The sequence below is a fragment of the Cupressus sempervirens genome, chromosome 11, assembly GCF_028749045.1.
Source record: "Cupressus sempervirens isolate cs-2001-9-10 chromosome 11, ASM2874904v1, whole genome shotgun sequence".
Taxonomy (NCBI): domain Eukaryota; kingdom Viridiplantae; phylum Streptophyta; class Pinopsida; order Cupressales; family Cupressaceae; genus Cupressus; species Cupressus sempervirens.
Window position 1 is genome coordinate 161,391,314 of NC_143128.1, and position 13,060 is coordinate 161,404,373.

Genomic DNA, 13,060 nt, shown 5'->3' on the forward strand with positions numbered 1-13,060 from the left:
CAAACCAACCAACTACATCCCTAGGGGTCTTAGGGCCCCTAGGAAAATATGTTGTCATGAAAGCATCAAGACGGTCATCAAGAGGGGTCATAGGTTAAACTATGACCCCTCTCAGTGCATTAGAAACAACCAAATTGGTCCCTAGGGGTCTTACAGCCCCTAGGGACATATATCATCATGAAATGAGTCGAGAGGGGTCATGGGTTAACCTATGACCCCTTTGAACGCATTGGAACCAATCAAATTAGTCCCTATGGACCCGAGGGCACATAGCGACATATGATGTCTTGAAATGTGTCAAGATGGGTCATGACATACTTCAACAAGTAACCTATGAACCCTCTCAACACATTCAAACCAACCAAATGTGTCCCTAGGGGTTTTAGGGCCCTTAGGGACATATATTGTCATGAAATGCATTGGGAGGGGTCATATGTAAACCTATGACCTCTCTTGACACATTTGAACCAACCAAATGTGTCCCTATGGATTCTAGGGGACCTAGGGACATATGTTGTCATGAAATGTGTCTAGAGGGGTCATAGGTTAACCTATAACCCCTTATGACACATTGGAACCAACCAATTTAGTTCCTAGGACCCCTAGGGACATTTATTGTTATGAAATGCATTGAGAGTAGTCATAGGTTAATCTCTGGATCCTCTCGATGCATTTGAACTAACCAGATGGGTCCCCAGGGGTTGTAGGGCTACTAGGGACATACATTTTCATCAAATGCATTGAGAGGGGTCATAGGTTAATTTATGACCCCTCTCGATAAATTTGAAACAACCAAATGGGTCCCTATGGGTCCTTGAACACCTAGGCATGTTGTCATGAAATGCATTGAGAGCCATCATAAGTTAACCTATGACCCCTTTCGATACATTTGCACCAACCAAATGCATCTCTAGGGGCCGTAGGACCCCTAAGGACATATGTTGTCATCGACACATTCAAAACAACCAAATTCATCCCTACAGGTCCAAGGGTACCTAAGGACATACATTATCATGAAATGGGTTGACAGAGGTCATAGGTTAACCTATAACCTCTTTCAACAAATCCGAACCAACCAAATTGGTCCCTATGGGCCCTAGGGCACCTAGGGACATATTTTCACAACATGTGTCGAGAGGGGTCATAGGTTAACCTATGACCCCTCTCAACACATTTGAACCAACCAAATGTATCCCTACGGTCCCTAGGCACATATTTTTCCATGAAATGGATTGAGAGGGGACATAGGTTAAGCTATAACCCCTCTCAATGAATTCAAACCAAATGAATGTCCCTAGGTCCCTTAGGGCCCCTATTGACATTTGTTGCCATTAAATGCATTAAGAGGGGCACAGGTTAATCTATTACCCCTTTTGATACATTTGAACCAACGTAATGGGTTCCTATAGGTCCCTAGACCCCTAGTAACATACATTATCATGAAATGCATTAGGAAGGGTCATAGGTTAACCTATGACCCCTTTTGACAAGTTCAAAGGGACATACATTATCGTGAAATATATTAAGAGGGGTCATATGTTAACCTATGACACCTTTCAATGCATTGGAATCAAAAAAATCAATTCTTAGGGGCCCTAGGACCCCTAGGAATATATGTTGTCATAAAATGTGTCAAGAGGGGTCATAGGTTAATTTATGACCCCTCTCGATGTATTCAAACCAACTAAATATGTCGCTAGGGGCCCTAGGGCCCCTAGGGATATATATTGCTATGAAATGCATCAAGAGAGGTCATAGGTTAACCTATGACCTCTATTGATGCATTTGAACCAACTAAATGCATCCCTAGGGGCACTAGGCCCCTGAGGACATATATTCTCATGAAATGCATCGAGAGGGGTCATAGGTTAAACTATGACCCCTCTCAATGCATTCAAATCAACCAAATGCATCCCTAGGGGTCCTAGGGCACCTGGGGACATATGCTATAATGAAATGCATCAAGATGGGTCATAGGTTAACCTATGACCCCTCTCGATGCATTATAAACAACCAAATCGGTGCCTAGGGGTCTTAGGGCCCCTAGGGACATATGTTATCATGAAATGGATCAAGAGATGTCAAAGATTATCCTATGACCCCTTTCAATTCATTAGAACCAACCAAATTAGTATCTAGGGGCCCTAGGGCCCCTAGGGACATATGATGTCATGAAATACATCAAGAGGGGTCATAGGCTAATCTATAACCCCTCTTGATGCATTTAAACTGGGTCCTAGGGTTCCTAGTGACATACCTTATCATGAAATTCTTCAAGAATGGTCATAGGTTAACCTATGACCCGTCTCAATGCATTTGAATCAACCAAATGCATCTCTAAGGGTCGTAGGGCTCCTAGGGACATACGTTGTCATGAATTATGTTGAGAGAGGTCATATGTCAACCTATAACCTATCCTAATGTATTTTTACAAACCAAATATGTCATTAGGGATCCTAGGGTCCTAGGGACATATGTTGTAATGAAATACATTAAGAGGGGTCATAGGTTAACCTCTCACCCCTTTCAATACATTGGAACCAACCAAATTAGTTTGTAGGGGCCTAGGGCCCTTAGGGACATACATTGTCATGAAATACATTAAGATTGTTCATAGGGTAATATATGACCCCTCGTCATTCATTTGAACAAACCAAATGGGTCCCTAAGGGCCGTAGGACACTAGGGGCATACATTGTCATGAAACACATCGAGAGGGGTCATAGGTTAATCTTTGACCCCTCTTGATGTATTCAAAACAAAGAAAAAGATTCCTATGGGTCCTATGACCCCTAGGGACATACATTGTCATGAAATGCATCGAGAGGGGTTCATAGGTTAACCCATGACCCTTTTCGATGTATTCAAGCCAACCAAATGGGTCACTAGGGGCCCTAGGGCCCCTAGGGAAATATGTTGTCATCGACAAATTCGAACCAACCAAATGCATCCCTAGGGTTCCTAGGGCCCCTAGACATATATGTTGTCATGAAATGCATTGAGAGGGGTCAAAAGTTAACCTATGACCCTTTTTGATGCATTGGAACCAACCGAATTGGTCCCTCAGGACCATATGACCCCCAGGGATATATGTTGTCATGAAATACGTCGAGAGGGGTCATAGGTTAATCTATGACTACTCTCAATACATTATGATAAACCAAATGCTTCCCTACGGATCCCCTATAGACATACATTGTCATGAAATTCATCGAGACAGGTCATAGATTAACCTATGACCTCTCTCGATGGATTCAAAAGAACCAAATGCATCCCAAGGGGCTCTAGGGCTCCTAAACACATTTTTTGTCATGAAATGCATTGAGAGGGGTCATACGTTAACCTATTACCCATCTTAACACATTTGAACCAACCAAATGTGTCCCTAGAGGCGCTATGGCCCCTAGTAACATTTTTTATCATGAGATGCTTTGAGAGGTATCATAGGTTAACCTATGACACCTTTTAATGCATTTGAACCAATCAAATGGGTCCCTAGGGGCCTTAGATGAAATGCATCAATAGGGGTAACCTATGACGCCTCTTGATGGATTCAAAACAACTAAATACATCCCTAGGGGCTATAGGGCATATATTGTCATGAAATGCATTGAGAGGGGTCATAGGTTAAGCTATGACCCCTCTTGATGCATTTGAATGAACAAATGTGTCCCTAGGGATCCTAGGGCCTGTAGGGACATATGTTGCCATATAACCTATGACCCTTCTTGATGTATTTGAATGAACCAAGTGTGTCCCTAGGTATCCTAGGGCCCATAGGGACATATGTGTTCATGAAAAGCATTGAGAGGGGTCACAGGTTAACCTTTGGCCCCTCTCAAAGCATTCAAACTAACTAAATGCATCTTTATGGGCCCTCGAGCTACTAAGGACATTTTTTGTCATGAAATGCATCAAGAGGGGTAATAGATTAACCTATGCCCCTCTCAATGCATTATAACCAACCAAATGCATCCCTAGGGGCCCTAGGCCTTCTAGGGACATATGTTGAGATGAAATGCCTCAAGTAGGGTTATAGGTTATTCTATGGCACCTCTCGACACATTTGAACTAACCAAATGCATCCCTAGGGGCAACAAGGCCCCTAGGGATATTTTTTGTTATGAAATACATTAATAGTGGTCATAGGTTAACCTATGACCCCACTCGATGCATTAGAACCAACAAAATTTGTCCCTAGGGGTCTTAGGGCCCCTAGGGACATATGTTGTCATGAAATGTGTCAAGATAGTTCATAGGTTAACCTATTATCCCTTTTGATGTATTAGAACTAACAAAATTGGACCATAGAATCCCTAGGCCCCATAGGCACATGTGTTGTCATGAAATGTCTCTAGATGCATTAGAACCAACAAAATGAGTCCCTAGGGGTCCTAGGTCCCCTATGCACATACATTGTAATGAATTGCATTGAGAGGGATCATAGGTTAACCTAGAACTCCTAGGGATATAATTTGACATAAAATGAGTCAAAGGGGGTCAGAGCTCCACCTCGATGCATTGTGACCAACCAAATTAGTTGACAGGGGTGTTATGACCTCTAGGGTCATACATTGTCATGAAATGCATCAATAGGGGTCATAATTTGACCCATGACCCTTTTCGATGCATTAGAACCAACCAAATTGTCTCTAGGATCCCTAGGGCCCCTAGGGACATATGTTGTCATAAAATGCATTGGGAGGGGTCATAGGCTCATCTATGACCCCTCTCAATGCATTCGAACCAACCAAATTGGTACCCAGGGGTCCTAGGGCCCTTAGGGAGATACGTTTTCATGAAATTCTTCAAGAGAGGTTATAGGTTAATTGATGGCCCCTCTCGGATCATTCAAAAAAACCAAATGTATTCCTAAAGGTCCTAGGGCCCCTAGGGACATACATTTTCATGAAATGCATTGAGACTCATCATATGTTAATCAATGACCCATTTCGATGCATTCAAACCATCCAAATGCATCCCTAGGGGTCCTAGGGCCCCTAGAAACATATGTTGTCATGAAATGAGTTGAAAAAGTTCATAGGTTAACCTATGACCTATTTCGATGCATTTGAACCAACCAAATTTGTCCTAAGGGGCCCTAGTGTCCCTACGAAGATATGTTGTCATCAAATACATCGAGAGGAGTCATAAGCTAATCTATGACCCCTCTTGACACATTTGAACTAACTAACTACATCCCTAGGGGCCCTAGGACCCTTGAGGACATATGTTTCCATGAAATACATCAAGATAGGTCATAGGTTAACCTATGACCCCTCTCGATGCATTATAACCAACCAAATGCTTCCCTAGAGCTCCTAGGGCACCTAGGGACATATGTTGTCATCAAATGCATCGATAGCGGTCATAGCTTAAGCTATTACCCATCTTGATGCATTTGAACCAACTAACTATGTCCCTAGAAACCCTAGAGCCCCTAGGGACATCTATTGTAATTAAATGTGTTGATAGGGGTCATTGATTAATCTATGACCCCCTCTCGATGCATTTGAACCAACCAAATGGGTCTCTACGGGTCCTTGGACCTCTAGGGACATATGTTTTGTTGAAATGCATCGAGGGATCATAGGTAAGCCTATGACCCCTTTCAATGTGTTCAAACCAACCAAATGGGTCCCTAGGGGCCTTATGCCCCATAGGGGCATACATTGTCATTGACACATTCGAATAACCCAAATGCATGCCTAGGGGTCCTAGGGGTCCTAGGGACATATGTTGTCATGAAATGTATTGAGAAAGGTCATAGGTTAGGATATGTCCCCTTTAGATGCATTAGAACAAAAAAAATTGTCCTTAGGACCCCTAGGGACATATGTTATCATGAAATTCTTAGAAAGGGTCATCAGTTAATCTATGACCCCTCTCGATGCATTCAAACCAACTCAATATGTCTCTAGGGGCTCGAGGGACCCTAGGTACATATATTGTCATGAAATGCATCGAGAGGGATCACAGGTTAACCTATGACCCCTCTAGATGCATTTGAACTAACCAAATTCATCCCTATGTGTCTGAGTGCCCCTAGGGAAATATATTGTCATGAAATGCATTGAGAGGAGTCATAGGTTAACCTATGACCCCTCTTGATATATTTGAACTAACCAAATGCAACCCTAAGTGTCCTAGGGCCCCTAGGGACATATGTTGTGATGAAATGCATCAAGAGGGGTCATAGGTTAACCTATGACCCTCTTAATATATTGGAAACAACCAAATAAGTTACTACAGGTCTTAGGGCCCTTAGGGACATAAGTCAACATGAAATGCGTCAAGAGGGGTCATAGGTTTTCAGTTCATTGGAACTAACCAAATCAGTCCCTAGGGGCCCTAGGGCTCGTAGAGACATATGATGTCATAAAATGCATCAAGAGGGGTCATAGGCTAATCTATGACACCTCTTGACACATTTGAACCATATCTTAGGGCCTCTAGAGATATACATTGTCATGAAATGCTTCAAAAGGGGTCATAAGTTTACTTATGATCCCTCCCAATACATTTGAACCAACCAAATGCTTCCCTACAGGTCCTGAGGGCTCTAGGGACATACATTGTCATTAAATGAGTCAAGAGGGGTTATAGGTTATCCTATGACACCTATAAATGCATTTGAACCAACCGAATGCATCCTTAGGGGCCCAAGGGCTCCTAGGGATATTTGTAGTCATTAAAATTATCACATGTAGTCATAGATAAATCTATGACCCCTCTCAGCATATCCAAAAAAATCAAATGGGTCCCTATGGGTTCTAGGACCCATACAGACATATATTATTATCAAATGTGTTGAGAGAGGTCATAAGATAACCTATGACCCCTCTCAACACATTTGAACCAACCAAATGTGTCTCTAGGGGTCCTAGGGCACATAGGGACATATGTTATCATGAAATACATCAAGTGGGGTCATAGGTAAACCTATGATCCCTCTCAACGCTCTCAAAAAAATCTAATGCATCTATTTGTTATCATGAAATTGCATCAAGAGGGGTCATAGGTCAACCCATGACCCATTTTGACATATTCAAGCCAATTAAATTGGTCCCTATGGGACCTAGGGCCCCTAAGGACATAGGATGTCATGAAATGCATCAAGAAGGGTCATAGGCTCTCGACACATTCAAACTAGCCAAATGTGTCCCTAAGGATCCTAGGGCCCCTAAGGATGTACATTGTCATGAAATGTGTTGAGAGGGATCACAGGTTAACCTATGACCCCTCTCAATGCATTTGAACCAACCAAATGGGTCCCTATGGGCCCTAGGGACCCTAGGGATATACATTGTCATGAAATTCTTCAAGAGAGGTCAAAAGTTAATCTATGACCCCTCTAGACACATTCAAACAAACCAAATATGTTTAATGATGTTAGAGGCTAACCTATGACCCCTCTCGATGCATTTCATGACAATGTATGTCCCTAGGGGCCTTAGGACCTCCTAGGGACACATTTGGTTGGTTTGAATGGGCGAAGAGATGTGATAGCTTAACCTATGACACTTTTGACACATTGGAGCCAAAAAAATTGGTCCTTATAGGCACTAAGGCCCCTAAGGACATATTTTCTCATGAAATGTGTCAAGAAAAGTCATAAATTAACCTATGACCCCTCTCGATGCATTCAAACCAAACAAATGCATCCCTAGGGGCCCTAGGGCACCTAGGAACATATGTTATCATAAAAGTTTTTAAGAGGGATCATAAGTTAACCTATGGCCCTTCTTAACACATTCGAACCAACCAAGTTTGTTCCTATGGGCCCTAGGGCCTCTATGGACACTTGTTATCATGAAATGCATCGAGAGGGGTCATAGCTTAACCTATGACAACTCTTGACACATTAGAACCAATCAAATTGGTTCCTATTGGGCTTAGGGCCCCTAGGGACATACATTCTCATGAAATGTATCGAGAGGGTTCAAAGGTTAACCTAGGATTCCTTTTGACACATTGGAACCAAGAAAATTAGTCCCTAGGGGCCTTAGGGACCTCGGGACATATGTTGTCATGAAATGCATCCAGAGGTGTCATAGGTTATTCTAGGACCCCTCTCGACACATTCAAACCAACTAAATGGGTCCCTAAGAGTCGTAGGGCTCCTAGGGACATACATTGTCATGAAATGCATTGAGAGGGCTCATAGTTTAACCTATGACCCCTCTCAATGCATTCAAAACAACCAAATACATCCCTATCAGTCTAAGGACCCCTAACAACATATTTTATCATGAAAGGTTAATCTATGACTACTCTTGATGCATTGGAAACAACCAAATTGGTCCTTAGGGCTCTTAGGGGCCCTAGGGAGATATGTTGTCATGAAATCCATCGAGAGGAGTCATAGGTTAACCTATAAACCCTTTTGAGGAATTCGAATGAACTAAATCAGTCCCTAGGGGCCCTAAGGCCCATAGGGACATATGATGTCTTGAAATGCTTCAAGAGAGGTTATAAGCTAATCTATGACCCCTCTTAATGCATTTGAACTGGGTCCTAGGGCTTCTAGTGACATACGTTGTCATGAAATTCTTTGAGAGCAACCATAGGTTAACCTATGACCCCTCTCGACACATTTGAATCAACCAAATGTTTCCTTAGGGATCGTAGGGTCCCTAGGGACATACATTGTCATGAAATTTATCAAGTGAGGTGATATGTCAACCTATGACCTCTCTCAACACATTCAAACTAACTAAATGTGTCCTTACAGATCCTAGGGGCCCTAGGGACATATGTTCTCATGAAATGCATTGTTTGATGCATTTGAACCAACAATTTATTTCCTATGGGCCCTAGGGCTCATAGGGAAATATATTGTTATGAAATGCATTGAGAGAGGTCATAGCTTAATCCATGACCCCTCTTGACACATTCTAACAAACCAAATGGGTCTTTAGGGGTTGTAGGGATGCTAGGGTCATAAATTGTCATGAAATGCATTGAGAGGGGTCATAGGTTAATCTATGACCCCTCTCGATGAATTTGAAACAACTAAATGGGTCCCTATAGGTTCTAAGACACCTAGGGACATACATTGTCATGAAATGTGTTGAGAGGGGTCATAGGTTAATATATGACACCTCTCGATGCATTTGGACCAACCAAATATGTCCTAGGGTCTAGAGGGACATATGTTTCCATGAAATATGTTAAGAGGGGACATAGATTAACCTATGATCCCTCTTGATGCATTTGAACTAAAAAAATGCACCCTACAGACATTTCTTGCCATTAAATACATCGAGAGGTGTCATGGGTTAAACTATCACACCTCTTGACACATTTGAATGAACCAAATGATTCCCTATAGGTCCTTAGACCCATAGGGAAATATGTTGTCATAAAATGCGATGAGAGAGGTCATAGGTTAACCTATGACCCATTTTGACATGTTTGAACCAACCAAATGGTTTCCTAGGAGCCCTAGCACCCCTAAGGACATACATTGTCATCGATGCATTCAAACCAACGAAATGTGTCCCTAGGGGTACTAGGGCCCCTAGGGGCATAGATTGTCATGAAATACATCAAGAGGTGTCATAGGTTAACCTTTGACTAGTTTTGACACATTGGAACCAAACAAATCAGTCCTTAGGGGCCCTAGAGCCCATAGGGACATATGTTGTGATGAGATGCTTTGAGAGGGGTCATAGGTTAATTTATGACCCCTCTTGATGCATTCAAACCAACTAAATATATCCCTAGGGGCCCTAGGGACATATATTGTCATGAAATGTATCAAAAGAGGTCATCGGTTAACCTTTGACCCCTATCGATGCATTTAAACCAACCAAATACATCCCTAGGGGTCCTAAAGCCCCTAAGGACATATGTTGTCATGAAATGCATCAAGAGAGCTCATAGGTTAAACTATGACCCTTCTGAATGTATTAGAAACAACCAAATTAGTCTCTAAGGGTCGTAGGGCCCCTAGAGACATTTTGTCATGAAATGCGTTGATAGAGCTCATAGGTTAACCTATGACCTCTTTTGATGCATTGGAAACAACCAAATCAATCCCTTGGGACCCTAGGGCCCCTAGGGCCCTTAGGAACATATGATGTCATGAAATGTGTCAAGAGGGATCATAGGCTAATATATGACCCCTCTCGATGCATTTGAACTCGATCCTAAGGCCCTTAGGGATGTACATTGTCATGAAATGCTTCTAGAGTGGTCATAGGTTAACCTGTGACCTTTCTCAATGCATTTGAACCAACTAAATGTTTACTTAGGGGTACTTAGGGGTTGTAGGGCCGCTAGGGATATGTTTTCATGAATTGCATCAAGAGGGGTCATATGTCAAGCTATGACCTCTCTCGATGCATTTGAACATTCCAAATGCATCCCTAGGGATCCTAAGGCCCCTAGGGTCATATGTTGTAATGAAATGCATTGAGAGGGGTCATAGGTTAACCTCTCACCTCTTTCGACAAATTGGAACTAAATAAATTAGTTTTTAAGGGCCTTAGGGCCCCTAGGGACATATGTTGTCATGAAATGCATTGAGATGTGTCATAGGTTAATCTATGACCCCTCTTGACACATTCAAACCAACCAAATGGGTCCTTAGGTATCGTAGGCCACTAGGGACATACATTGTCAAAAAATGCATCAAGAGGGGTCTTAGGTTAATCTATGATGCCTCTCGATGCATTTGAAACAACAAAATGGGTCACTATGGGTCCTAGAACCCTTAGGGACATATGTTGTCTTGAAATGCATTGAGATGGGGTCACAGGTTGGCCTATGACCATTGTCAATGCAGTCCAACCAAAAAAATACATCCCTAGGGGTCCTAAGTCCCCAAGGGATATAAGTTGTCATGGTATGCATCAAGAGGGATCATAGGTTAACCTAAGACCTCTTTCGACACATTGGAACCAACCAAATCGGTCCCTAGGGGCCCTATGGCCCATAGGAACATATCTTGTTATGAAATTTGTCTAGAGGGGTCATAGGTTAATCTATGACCCCTCTTAATGCATTTGACCCACCAAATGTTTCCTTATAGGTTGTAGGGCCCCTAGGGACATCCATTGTCATGAAATGTGTCAAGAGGGGTCATATGTTAACCTATGACCTCTCTCAATGGATTTGAGCCAACCAAATGCATCCCAAAGGGCTCTAGGACTCATAGTGACATTTATTCTCATGAAATGCATCGAGAGGGGTCATAGCGCAACCTATTAGGCCTCTCAATGAATTTGAATCAACCAAATGTGTCACTTGGGGCCCTAGGGCCTGTAGGAATATTTTTTGTCATGAAGCACATTGAGAGGGGTGATAGTATAACCTATGACCTCTTTTGACGCATTCAAACCAACCAAATGGGTCCCTAGAGGCCCTAGGGCCCCTCAGAACATATGTTATCATGAAATGTAATGATTGGGGTGATAAGTTATCCTATGAACCCTATTAATACATTCAAACCAACCAAATATGTCCCTAGGGGCCCTAGGGCCCCTAGGGACATATATTATCATGAAATGTGTCAAGAGGGGTCATAGGTTAACCTATGATCCCTCTTGATGCATTTCAACCAATGAAATGTGTCCCTACAGATTGGATGGCCCATAGGGATATATGTTGTCATGAAATGTGTCAAGAGGGGTCATAGGTTAACGTATGACCCCTCTTGATGCCTTCAAACCAACCAAATGCATCCTTAGGGCCTCTAGGGCCCCTAGGGACATTTTTTGTCATGAAATGCATCAAGAGGGGTCATAAATTAACTTATGACCCCTCTCAACTCATTCGAACCAACCAAATGCATCCTTGGGGCCCTAGGGCCTCTAGGGACATATGTTGTCATGGAATGCCTTGAGTGGGGTCATAGGTTAACCTACAACCCCTTTTGACATATTTGAACCAGCCAAATGCATCCCTAAGGGACATTTGTTGTCCTTAAATGCATTGATAGGGGTCATAGCTTAATGTATTACCCCTCTCGACAAATTAAAACCAACCAAATTGGTCCCTAGGGGTCTTAGGGCCTCTTGGGACATACATTGCCATGAAATGTGTTAATAGGGGTCATAGGTTAACCTATGAACCCTTTTGAGGCATTGGAACCAGCCAAATTGAACTATAGAAGCCCTAGGGCACCTAAGGACATATGTTGTCATGAAATGTGTCCAAAGGGGACATAGGTTAATCTATGACCCCTCTTGATGTATTAGATCCAACAAAATGGATCTCGAGGGGTGTAGGTCCCTTAGGGACATCCATACATTGGGAAGGGTCATAGGTTAATCTATGACCCCTCTCGACACATTCAAACCAACCAAATGGGTCCCTAAGGGTCCTAGCACCCATAGGGACATACATTTTCATGAAATGCTTTGAGAGGGGCCATAGGTTAACCTATGGTTTCTTTCGACACATTCAAACTAACTAAATATATCCCTAGGACTCCTAGAGCACCTAGGGGCATACATCATTATGAAATGCATGGAGAGGGATCATATGTTAACTGATGACCCCTTTCAATGCATTCAAATGAGCCAAATACATCCCAAGGGGTCCTAGGACCCCTAAGGACATACGTTTTCATGGAATGAATCAAGAGAGTTCATAGGTTAACATATGACCCCTTTTGACATATTTGAACAAACTAAATCAGTCCGTAGGGCCCCTAGGGAGATATGTGTTCATGAAATGCATTGAGAGGGGTCATAGGCTAATCTATGACCCCTCTTGATGCACTTTGACCAACCAACTACATCCCTAGGGGCCCTAGTGTCCCTAAGGAGATATGTTGCTATGAAATGCATCAAAAAGGGTCATAGGTTAACCTATGACACCTCTCAATGTATTCAAATCAGCCAAATGCTTCCCTAGGGCTCCCAGGGCCCCTAGGGAAATGTGTTGTCATGAAATGTGTCGAAAGGGCTCATAGGTTAACCTATGACCTCTTTGGACACATTCTAACCAACCAAATATGTCCTTAGGGGCCCTAGGGCTCTTAGGGACATTTATTGTCATGAAATTCATCGAGATCTGTCATAGGTTAACCTATTATCCCTCTTGATGC